At 31.1% G+C, this 11,875-nt stretch overlaps 1 protein-coding gene across 7 annotated transcripts in view; it reads right to left on the reverse strand.

The window, feature by feature from the left end:
- The window catches only part of LOC142232406 (uncharacterized), a 40,268-nt gene extending 28,621 nt beyond the window's left edge, over positions 1–11,647 (reverse strand). For 2 of the 7 annotated variants that reach the window (XM_075303211.1, XM_075303212.1), the window contains exons 1-2: positions 11,455–11,647; positions 11,119–11,312 (exon numbers count right to left, since the gene is read on the reverse strand). The gene's annotated coding sequence lies outside the window, so the exon portion shown is untranslated. Of the gene's footprint in view, positions 1–11,118; positions 11,351–11,454 lie in introns of all 7 variants that reach the window. The other 5 variants (XM_075303210.1, XM_075303214.1, XM_075303217.1 and 2 more) reach the window with 3 other exon arrangements.
- Positions 11,648–11,875: the final 228 nt, after the last annotated feature.

Below are 11,875 nucleotides of genomic sequence, written 5' to 3' on the forward strand. Positions count from 1 at the left end.
TTTGTACGCTGGTGGAATCATTGGACCGTATTTTTTCAAAGATGCTGTTGGACGCAACGTTACGGTGAATGGCGATCGCTATCGTTCGATGCTAACAAACTTTTTGTTGCCAAAAATGGAAGAACTGAACTTGGTTGACATGTGGTTTCAACAAGATGGCGCTACATGCCACACAGCTCGCGATTCTATGGCCATTTTGAGGGAAAACTTCGGAGAACAATTCATCTCAAGAAATGGACCGGTAAGTTGGCCACCAAGATCATGCGATTTGACGCCTTTAGACTATTTTTTGTGTGGGGTTACTTCAAGTCTAAAGTCTACAGAAATAAGCCAGCAACTATTCCAGCTTTGGAAGACAACATTTCCGAAGAAATTCGGGCTATTCCGGGCGAAATGCTCGAAAAAGTTGCCCAAAATTGGACTTTCCGAATGGACCACCTAAGACGCAGCCGCGGTCAACATTTAAATGAAATTATCTTCAAAAAGTAAATGTCATGGACCAATCTAACGTTTCAAATAAAGAACCGATGAGATTTTGCAAATTTTATGCGTTTTTTTTTTAAAAAAAGTTATCAAGCTCTTAACAAATCACCCTTTAGATATTTATAAATGTAATTGTACTTAAAAATAGCATAAATATTGCTAAATAAATGAAATCAATCAATATTAATTATCGGGTTATTAAACACGCCTCAATATAAAAACGTAACAATATTGAAGGTGTATATAGCATAAAAGGAAAGGCAAAAGCCGTTATTGAATTCTGTTCTCTAAGTAAAAAGAGGGAGATAATGAGTAACATAAAACGACATAGACTTGAAGCGAATGAGATTAATGAAGGGACAACAGATAATAACAAGTACATCCATATAAATGATGAGCTCACGAGCACAAACCGCCGTTTCTTATGGCTTGTCAAAAACAGAGCACAAGAAGTGAAATGGAAGTTTGTATGTGTGAGGAAAGGAGAGATATGTGCTCGCAAAAATGAAAATGTTGCGAGAATGATATTGAGAAGATGATTTAAAATCTTATGACATAGACAACACACACAAAAGAAAATAAAAAAAAAACAATAAACAAAACAAATAATAATTGATATTTGCAAGATCAACACGACTACAACAAAGTATATTGATGTTATGAATTGTAAAGGATTGGATTGTATAGTGAAAGAGACAACTCGTGAAGACATAAACAAAAACACAAGCACAAGCACACACAGAAAAAAATATCACCAAAATATTTCCAATTAAAAAGTTAATTGAAGTTGAAATTTTTTTCAATTAATAAATTAATTGGTACAATTAACTTTTTAATCAAGATAGAAACATTAAGTTAATTAAGTCAATGATTGAAAATTTTAAAATTTTTAATTAAAAAGTTAATTTATATAATTAACTTTTAATCAAATTCGGAAGACTAACGGCCATTTTCATGTAGCTCCGTTAGGCTTTAACTGCCTGTAAACAGAAAGTAAATTGCAAATATCTTCTCTCCAGTTAACTTTAACTGAAAAATTTTCGTCAGTTAAGTTCCTAACTGGCATATGGAATATATATGCAAGATGGCAGCTTCGTCCATTATACGGTTCAAAAGTTGGTTAGTTAACGGAACACTAACGGAGCTTTATGAAAATGGGGGTTATTCAGTTAAAAAAAACGATGAACATTTTTTTTTTTAAATTTTTAATTAATTTTTTTTTTTCAAACAATCAATTGTTAATCCAAATAAAAATTATAAGCCAATTCGGAATGTAATTGAAAATAGTTACCTTTTTTAATTAATAAATTAATTGAGTTTTGCAATCAACATCAATTAAATTTTTAATTGAATCAATTAAAAAATTGATATTTGGTAATGAAATCAATTAATTTTTTAATCAAGAATTTTTTCTATGCCCAATTAAAACTGTGATTGATACTATCATTTTCGTGATTGAAGACATTTCAATTAAAAAATTAATTGGATCAATTAATTTCGTGATTGAATCAGAAAAAAAATTTTTTGTGTGCATGCATTGATCATATGTTCATTAGAAAAAAATAGACAAATGTGTCAGACCATTTTTCGCTCTTCGGTTGTCTTGAAACTACACAGAAAGAAAATTGTAACAAAATAAATAACCAGGCCTACGGTATGAGCACACGAAAAGTGAATCGATTAATTCAGGAAGAAAAGTGGAATGATATATGCAACGAAAATACTAATAGCAATGATCTATTCAATGCAATATTTTCAAAATTTTCTGAAATCTACCTGAAATCCAAAACCATCGTAAAAAAACATAATTAAAAAATTACTGAAAGCCCATGGTTAAATTATAGACTTCTTGAGTACTGTGCTGTACGATATAGATTATATAAAAGATGGAAAAATTGTAAAAATAACAAAATGTTTGAATTTGAATATATATAAGAAATTTAAAAATAAATTAAACAGAATTATAATAACAGCGAAGAATGAATACTTTCATGAGTTTAAAAACAATAGAAGTGATATAAAAAAAATCATGGAACCTTATAAATAGCATAATTGGCAAAAGATCTATAGATAGCGATTATACCATTAAAAAAAGCTTTAAAAATCAAGATATAAGTATTGTAACAGAAAATTTTGGCATTCAGTTCAAGGAAAATGTGTGTAAAATACTTCATAACTGCGACATAAAAACATTCCATGAGGAAGAACAACGTTTATCAAACACAATATATATCTCTCATACCGACAAGGATGAAATAATTACCATTTTAAGAACACTTAAAATAAATAGAGGACCAGGAATTGATCAAATAAGAGCAAAAGATCCAAAAAATTATGCACATACACTTGCTCCGATAATAACAAACCTGATCAACATGAGTATGCATGAAGGAATTGTCCCAACATTGATGAAAATTTCATTGATAAGGCCTATACGTAAAAATGTCACTAAGAATGATTTCAACAATTATAGACCTATATCGATATTACCAGTTCTTTAAAAAGTGTTGGAGGAAGTGATGGTACGGAGAATTAGACCATTTTTAACAAAATATGAAATAATAAGTAAAGAGCAATTTGGGTTTCAGAAAGAGAAGAGTATCTCCAAATTACTAGGACACTTCACAAATCATATAAACTGTAGTATGCACAATCTTGTGCATACTACAGTTTGATAAAATACTTTTTTCTGAAGGGAAAAATACGGTGGAACAAAAACTTGGCTTGATGATGAGTTTCCGGACTCTGCCCCAGGGAAATCAACAATAATTGATTCAAGCGTGGTGAAATAAGCACGGAGGACGGTGAACGCAGTGGACGCCCGAAAGAGGTGGTTACCGACGAAAACATTAAAAAAATCCACAAAATGATTTTGAATGACCGTAAAATGAAGTTGATCGAGATCATATCATTCATAAATATTTGGATATGCGGAAGCTCTGTGCAAAATGGGTGCCGCGAGCTCACATTTGACCAAAAACAACAGCGTGTTGATGATTCTGAGCGGGTGTTGCAGCTGTTAACTCGTAATACACCCGAGTTTTTCCGTCGATATGTGACAATGGATGAAACATGGATCCACCACTACACTCCTGAGTCCAATCGACAGTCGGCTGAGTGGGCAGAGACCGGTGAACCGTCTCCGAAGCGTGGAAAGACTCAAAAGTCCGCTGGCAAAGTAATGGCCTCTGTTTTTTGGGATGAGCATGGAATAATTTTTATCGATTATCTTGAGAAAGGAAAAACCATCAACAGTGACTATTATATGGCGTTATTGGAGCGTTTGAAGGTCGAAATCGCGGCAAAACGGCCCAAATGAAGAAGAAAAAAGTGCTGTTCCACCAAGACAACGCACCGTGCCACAAGTCATTGAGAACGATGGCAAAAATTCATGAATTGGGCTTCGCATTGCTTCCCCACCCACCGTATTCTCCAGATCTGGCCCCCAGCGACTTTTTCTTGTTCTCAGACCTCAAAAGGATACTCGCAGGGAAAAAATCGCCGAAACTGAGGCCTATTTTGAGGCAAAACCGAAGGAGTACTACCAAAATGGTATCAAAAAAATTGGAAGGTCGTTATAATCGTTGTATCGCTCTTGAACGGTACTATGTTGAATAATAAAAACGAATTTTGACAAAAAATGTGTTTTGCTTTGTTAGACCGGGGACTTATCAGCCAACCTGTTATGTCCTATATCATATTAGTAACTGTGCTCCACTTCATGTGCTTAAACAAATATATTTTGCATTATCTGAGTCGTATATAAGATATGGGATATGTGCGTGGGGAAACTCACCATATGTAAAAACATTACAACAAACACAATACAAATTAATAAAAATTCTGATGTGAAAAAGCGGAAAATGTATCAACAATGCAACACACAACTCAACAAACAACGATGATCAGCACAGAGAACATAAACGCATTTATGTCGAATCAAAAGATTTTAAATATACGAAATATTTACACTCTAACGATAGCCAAAGATTTCCACAATGAAAAAGAATACCTGACAAGGATCAATCACTCGCACGAAACAAGAAGAAGACAAGAAGGAAGATTTAAGGTGCCTACGTTTCAAAACAACTATGGTTAATCCAGTCTTAGCGCCCAACTGCCAAAATTTTTAAACAAAACCAGTATATATTGTTAATCTCAGAAATGAAAGCAAATTCAAGTACCATATTAGAAAGCATTTATTAGATAAGCAATGAAGGTGAACTGAATAAGAATGAATATTTTTATGTAAAGTTTGAATGTTGTTATTTGTTTATATAAAAATGAATGATTTTTTTCCTGCAGACAAGCAAGTTTTATGCTTCGCGGGATTTAATGTATACATTTCTATTGTAATATATATATATATATTTTTGTAATAAAAAAATGGGAATTTTCCCCCTAAATTTCGCTTTTTTCACGATTGGGGATCTTTAGATGATACTTTTTCTTGGAAGATTTTTAGGGATACAAAACCAACCAGATTCGGAACAATTGTATTTAGCATGAATTTGGAGGAAAAAAGATGATGGCCAATCCAAGTTCTTATATATGTAAGTATGCATTATCATTACTTTCGCTACCCTATTCAAATGCTTCTGTTGAAAGGACATTTTCAATGTTCAATATATAGTTCCAAACAAAATAAGCAATCATACGTTAACTTCAAAAGTTGAAAGCAGATAAGAGCTAGATATTCCTTAAATGATGTGTAATTTTACATCTACAAGTGAAGTCATTTATTTTTTTCCTCCCAAAATTTGTACACTGCAGCTGAAGAAAAAAAAAATTGGACTCTTGGAGAATATTATATACAGTGCTGTTCAAAACGAATTTATAATGAAAATATAAATATTAAAACTAAGACTTTAATGCAATATTGTTGCTTATTAGGTCAGTTTTAAAGATTAAAGGGGATAAGGAAACTAACGACAAAGACTTCTTGATAATTTATACATTTTTGGTAACTTTCCACGATAAATGTTAATAGTTGATACTATAGCCATGCCGTTTGATTACTTCTGCGCAAGTTCTTGCCATTGGATAGGATTAAATAGTCAATGATATCTTATGGTTCAAATAGAGATCATACGCCTTTTCCAAAAATTTAATACCAATTTTTCCTTTTGCAAATTTCCAAAGGTTATTTTATGACGTTTACATTAGGCGACTGAGCAGGCCAGTCAAGTACACACAATTTAGCATCGGAAATCCATTGTTTTACCACCTTAGAAGTGTGCTGTAGGATTAGCTTATGGCAATATCACATGGGACAAAATGTTTTTGTAGACTTCCGAGAACATCATACACAAAAAAAAATTATTCAATCACGAAATTAATTGATCCAATAATTGGTTTCATTAACAAAATTTAAATTATTTTTTAATTGATTCAATTAAAAATTTAATTGATGTTTATTGCAAAATTCAAATAATTTTTGAATAAAAACGTAACAATCACTTTCTCCACTGGCGTAGTGTTTTTAGTTTAATTAAATAAGTGATTACTTGAAATAAATTTTTAATAAAAATTACCAAAAAAAATCCAAAACAAGGTATAGTTTAATTAAAAAGCTATTTGTTTCAATTATTTTGTTAAAAATTAAAAGAAAATTCAATTAATGACTTAATTGATTTATTAATTCTAGTTTAATTTAAAAGTTAATAGTAATAATTACTTTTTAATTTAAAAAGTTTTCAACTTAAAACAACTTATTAATTGGAAATATTTCGGTGATATTTTTTCTGTGTAAAGGTGGGTACGTTCGGTTTTCGAGTTGCAAGTCGTGAAAGTCGGTTAATTTTCGCGATTACTTTTACCGAAATAATCAAAGTTATAAATGAAAACTATCATATTCCCATATCTTGCCGAAATTTAGAGGAACAAGAAACTGCGCATAAATTGAGTTAATTTATTTGCTTTATATTCACTCGAAAAGCGTACATAGTACTTACCTTAATGCTGTCTCTTGCAACTGATGCAAAAAGATCATTGTTTCTTTTTAGAAAATAGCAACTCATCCGGCGATCTTTTCTATGGCTTCAATAATTCCTGGCGCACATTTTAATGAATTGCTTTGCTTAGCCGACAACGAGATTGGATCCTGACTTCGTTAGTATTCTCTAAGCTGGGATTACTTAAACTGAGATACACCTTTATACGGTATAACGTATGAAATGAACAATTTTGCAGGTTTAAATTTGAGTCATGCATTTTAGCACTTTATTTAAAAAACAAAAACTGTATATCAGCTTTAGAGCTCGACCGAAGCGGGTTTTTTGGTCGAAGCCGTAGCATATGTTCGGCAAAAAAAGCAATAATCGTTCGAGGCCGATATCAATATTAGCATATATTTTTCAACAAATGCATAAAAAAGACAAAATTTTTAGTATTCAAAATTCAGTACTTTGGTATTATAATGACAAACAAGGACTTTTTATATTTTTTGCTATTTAGTATATATTTCGTATATTGAAAATGTACTGATCATCTGAGCCTTTGACCTTTCGAAAAGCTTTGGAATATACATACAATTACACGCTTTCTGATTAGTTTTTTTTTACAATTAGGATATGTACACATCAAAAAGGTCAATAAATAGATATTCTTGCAAAATAAAGAAATCGATATAAGCCCACTGTCAAAAATTAGTGTCCCAGAGGAAAGGGTTTGCTTCGAAAATGGAGAGTTTGTGCTTCAATTCTTCGCCCAAACAGAAGGTAAAATTATATAAAACTATGAAATCAAATATAGGTTTCTACATTGTTTGTATTACAGAACGGCAAGTTGACGAAACAAATCATGAGAAAATGAAGAATTAATTGTAAGTGAACCTCCATATTTTTTTTTAATATGTGGTTTATCATGAATGTTCTATATTTTTCATGTTGCTTGTGTAAATTGGAAAATAAGGTAAATACTGTATTCGTCTATATTTCAACTATGTATATTTTTATACTTTTTCTAATAAAAATCATAAACCCATTTTTACCATCGTAATAAACACAATTACGTTAAAGGTTACAAAATTTGATAAATTATGTAACCTATAACGTTTTTTACGACTGTAATTGAAAAAACATTATATACTTCAAATACTAATGTATTTGGATTGAGTACTATCTCTGTAGAAATATATTGAACTCACTCAAAATCAAACTAACTTTTCACTAACTACTCTGTGGTGACTTCTAGCTAACTCAATACTTATGCAGCCTTGAGTCAATTGAATTTTGTTCAAACTCACTTTTTCGTTTCCTTTTTGTTCACTCAAAGCTGATGCATGTGTAAGTAAAATAAAATCATAGAAAAAAATCAAATAAAAACAAAAAAATATTCACTGCTGTGTCATTAAATTTTTAATTATATATTTCAGAGGACTTTTGCATTTTTCCGATAGATTGGGGTAAGTAACACTTAAATGCATAACTAAAATGCAATTTAATAACTGAAATTTATATTTTTAATGTAGAACCCATCATTGTGGTATAATTGACGGAGTAAATGGAAACTCCCAATGAATTTTTCAATGAGCTGTTTGCTTTTTAAAGGTAAGTACTATGTTCAGTTTCCGCAACGAAACTCCGAAATACTAAAGGTTGGTACTATGTTCGGTTTTGGGTTGAAACCACTTTATTTCGTCATTACTTTTACTTAAATAATCAAAATTACCCAGCAAAAACTAGGTAACCATAACTCATTACAATTTGCATTACCAGAAGTAAAACTCTCATTACACGTTGCATTACATTGCGATGAGTTATAATGACTAACTTATAATGATGATTATTCTCAAAAAGTAATGCAGTTGGTCGAAACAGCTTAATAAAATATTGAGCATTTACATAAAAAATTAAAACTAATATTTAATCTAATGTATAAAATGGTTTCCAAGTATTTCATAATAATGGTGCTTTAAATGAATATAGATATATTATAAAGTAATTCACGAATCTAACTCACTGTAGTAAGTTTTCTAGTTTAATCTTGGAATTAATTTGCGTTTAATTCGTTCCAGGGTATGCACATCTAAATTTACATCTCACCAAATTTCGTGGACTAAATTTCGTTATAAACCGCACATGCATTGTATTTTTTATTATTTTCATAAACTGAAAGAAAATATAGTGAGATTTTTTTGTTGCGAGTTTTGATTAGCATAGCCTTGTCCAAAGTAGATAAACTTTTTAATAAACTTGTTTTATCCTTACAGTTAGGTGATTCGACTTAAAATGGGTATTTATGGATGAAAAGCAATTTTGTTGTACTAAGATCAACTTGGCTTTAATAATTCTAAAAAACTCTTAAAAATTAATGAAATTGTATAAAAATTTGTTGATTTTTGGTTTCTAGCAAAGCTAAACAGGATTAAAGAATAGGAGATGACTTCTAATACTTTAATTTAAAGTCGTTTTTACTTGAAACATAGCATTTGAGTTATCATTAAAAGGTTTCGAAAGGACTTCTCCGTTTCTCGGAATCAGTACCAACATAATTAGTGTAAAGACAAAATCGTTAGAACCGAACAAGCTTTTTTCTGCGAAGAGAATTACGTTTTATATTATTCAAAAAACATAAAAAGTATTTATTTTCGAGATTTGGGTACCTGAGAAAAAAAGTTATTTTTCAAATTACGAATAAATGATTACATATTAGGTGATCATATGCTCTTTATACACTCTTATTTCATGGCCGAGGGTATGCCTGGGGTGAAGTACTTTCCTCCTAGGACATGCGTATGTAAATGTAATCCGGAGCAATGACAATTAATAAGTAGTTATTACTTTTTAAATAGGCTTACCTACCAGATTACCGGGTAATGAGAGTTGTTGGTGGGTATAAATGAAAACATATTCCTTTAAAGTCTTGCCGAAATCTAGAGGAACAAGAAACTGGACATCAATTGAGTTAATTTATATTGAACTGTTTTAATAAAGTAACCGCGAAATTTTCAAAGCGAAAAGCGAACCTATTTCTGATCTTAATGGGTACAATAGTAAATCAATTTATCATTCTCTTTTTATATATTCTTATTGTTATTTGTAGATGCAGTTCTTTGTAATAGAAAAAAATATCCAGATAAATGCTTTCAAGGCTTTTGGAGTTCTCTGATGAAGCCCACTATCAATCAGCGAGCTACAACACAATCTCAAAGGAAAGAAAAGCGAAAGATATTAAGACAACACTCAAGCCTAATATTAGAACTAATATTATATTTTACATTTTATTTATTATTTAAAATATTTACAGAGACTAAGTAAGCTCATAGTAGTTATAATAGCTTATAAAGTAAGCTTATAATAAACTTCAGAATAAAATGAATAAAAAATAATTTTATTAACGAGATAGCTCACCATAGACTAATCAGTTAGAAGCTAACTTATAGTGTCCTTATATATTATCAGCCAAACGCTAACTCATTTTGAGCTAACTTTTGGTTAGCTAAAACTTATGCAGAGGTCAGTGAGAACTCACTCGTTCCAATGACAACGATTTTACATGGGAAATGAGTGATTTTTTGAGTCACATGTGACTCAGTTTTGATTAACCATTTGTTAACTTAAAGTCAGCCCAATTTCTTACAGGGATATAATTTGTATATTTTGACAAATTTCAATTATTCTTATGCCCAACACAAGTATTCTTTCATTTGAAAATAATTTTATGACGACGTCACAATAAGGGTAATTTGATTTATGATTTTCGTAATAAGCTGAAAATCAAATACAAAAATAATTGAAATCACAATTTTTGTATATGATTCAAGTATTCACTTTTATCTGTGTTGATCTCCGACATGTTAAAATACAAGAAAGAAAGTTCACTAAATGGCTATTAAATTCATCATCTACCAATTTAGCAAAATTTCTAAAAGTGTACCATGACTTCAATCAACATACATTCGATTCCATAAAATGTTCGCTTTGTTTTTATTTAAATGCTCGTGAGTATTGCTAACCAATATGTTAAAATAGAGGAGGATAATTTAACGAACATTTTTGTTCTAGTCGAGCAGGTCTTCAAAACATGTTTGTGAATACTAATTGTTGTAATAGTTACCCCTACTGAATTCTTTGCTTCCAATGGTCTGAAAGGCCATTCTGCAAATTCCCAGTAGACAACAAAGAGGAGAGATTTTCAATAGACATTTAATTTTATGATTTTGGAAGCGATCCGCGTAACGGGTATCAGACTACCTTTCCCGTCCTGCATTTTGTCTCTGTCATATATCTTTAAACGACCAACTAAACATGTACACTAAAACATTACAAATTTGCATGAGAAAACCAAAACTCATTTTTGTTATACAAATGGTTGGCTGCTTGACTCTCTCATACTTTGTTGATACTCGCTTTCACATTCCGGTATAGGTACAATTGTTACATCTCTAGTTATGCGTGCGAAAGAGATTATTGTGATGGCTGGTGTTGGTGGTGGTGATGGGAGTACTGGCGAGTTGAGACAAGCGACGGAAATCTCTTTACTCACACCACCTGAAGGCGTTCGATGCAATGCCCAATGGATTCAACAACGCATATATGTATATAAACTAAATAAATATGTATACATAAATGTTATACACCAATTTATGCACTTATTGGCAAAAATATCTGGAAGGATTGTTTAAAATCTTACCTTTGCTTCATATTTCATACAACATGCACACTGCATTGCATGAAAATTTTTCACAAATAAATAATTTATGCCTTTATTTGTTCGCGACAAGTTTTATCTTGCACTTTTTCCGCACTTTTTGTTTTATATACACCACTGTACTGTCTTTATATGAATTTCGTTTTTGCATTATTTCGAACTAATTAACACGGAATCTATAAAGATTTAATGTTTGATTACACTTTAACATTCTCTTGTAGTTGGAAAGGAGTAAAAAATATTTTTATTCAATATAAGCATATATATGTATGTATATATTATGTATGTATAGGCAATACTTTTGCGACAGAGTCTTACCTTCCTCGCGGATTTCAACAGCATACAACACCGTCAAAATACAATAATCGATAGTACAATTTGGCACATTAAATATATCTTCAAAACCCAAATGTTAAGAATAAAAATACAAATTTGCCAAGTCTCCAATATTTAGAAAATCCGACACAAGACTGCAGAGTCTGAATAGAAGCCACAAAATGGGAAAAACTAAGAGTCTAGTGTTGGGAAAGTAACGAGTATTTGATTGCAAGTACTCGTTACTGACTAATCTTTTGAGTACTCGTTACAGTTAAATGAGTACTCAATATCTACAATACAATCCCAATAAACACAAACGTTTGAAAAATGCTAAAATTCACCTGTTTTTCAAACAATTAGGGAATATTTATAATATGCGATCATTACAGAACTTACTGGAATTTTCGTTCGCCTCGAGACG

The sequence above is a fragment of the Haematobia irritans genome, chromosome 3 (genome assembly GCF_050003625.1).
Source record: "Haematobia irritans isolate KBUSLIRL chromosome 3, ASM5000362v1, whole genome shotgun sequence".
In the NCBI taxonomy this organism is placed as follows: Eukaryota; Metazoa; Arthropoda; class Insecta; order Diptera; family Muscidae; genus Haematobia; species Haematobia irritans.